Source organism: Pseudophryne corroboree, chromosome 5 (assembly GCF_028390025.1).
Source record: "Pseudophryne corroboree isolate aPseCor3 chromosome 5, aPseCor3.hap2, whole genome shotgun sequence".
In the NCBI taxonomy this organism is placed as follows: Eukaryota; Metazoa; Chordata; class Amphibia; order Anura; family Myobatrachidae; genus Pseudophryne; species Pseudophryne corroboree.
Genome location: NC_086448.1, coordinates 47,253,237 through 47,254,147, shown reverse-complemented (window position 1 = coordinate 47,254,147; position 911 = coordinate 47,253,237).

Below are 911 nucleotides of genomic sequence, written 5' to 3'. Positions count from 1 at the left end.
ATTGAGAGTTGATTGTCGTTTCTTCTCTGACTGCAAGTTGCAGTTCTGGAATTTAAGCATTGGGTGCATTGGCATGTTTTTAAAAATATATTCTTGAATTAATAAAATGCAGTTTAACATGTAGTAAAATAGTTAGATTTATTACACCATTTACAATAATGGTTATCATTTCAGTTATTATTAGGAGGCAAGAACTAGAGCTGAGGAACTTGTATTAAGAGCTTAAAACATATCTAAGGGTTTACTGGAAAGATAGACTAAAAGAAGTTAAAAAATATTCAAATTCTGAAGTGAATTTAAATATCATTTAGGAGGAAACAGGAGAGAAAAAATCTTAGTAAATCATAATATCTGGGAAGTAGACTTGTGAGGAAGAAGAATATTAGTAAATAATGAGACTCCTAAACTCTAATTTTCTGATTTACTTTAATGCTACAGTAGCTTTGATATGTAGAAACTCATCTGTTCAGGTAAATGCAAGAAAATGTAATTGCATTGGTATCTGGATGACTTTTTCTAAATACTTGAATTTCCTTTGCTCAGGAATTATAGAGTGGAAACTATGAAGAGGAGTTGGCTCGATGTTTAGAAAACCAATTAATACAACCAAACTAGGACAAATGTGTTGAACCCTTGTCAGAAACAATTTCAGTATCAATTTCATTAACATCATTGTCCTACTCCCTGATAGATGGAATTCCACTGTGAAATTTATATTAATGTGTAACCAAGTTTTCTACAATGGAGTCTAAAATAAATGTAATAAATATACAAGAGGTTTTTCTTCTCACAGTAGGATACATTAGTGTATGGAAGAGTTATAGAATGGCTTTAGAAACCTGAGTTTGCGTAAACTTGGCTATCAGTGAAAGACAGAGAAGCAAACCCTCAAGGAAAAATGAAAAAGCAGC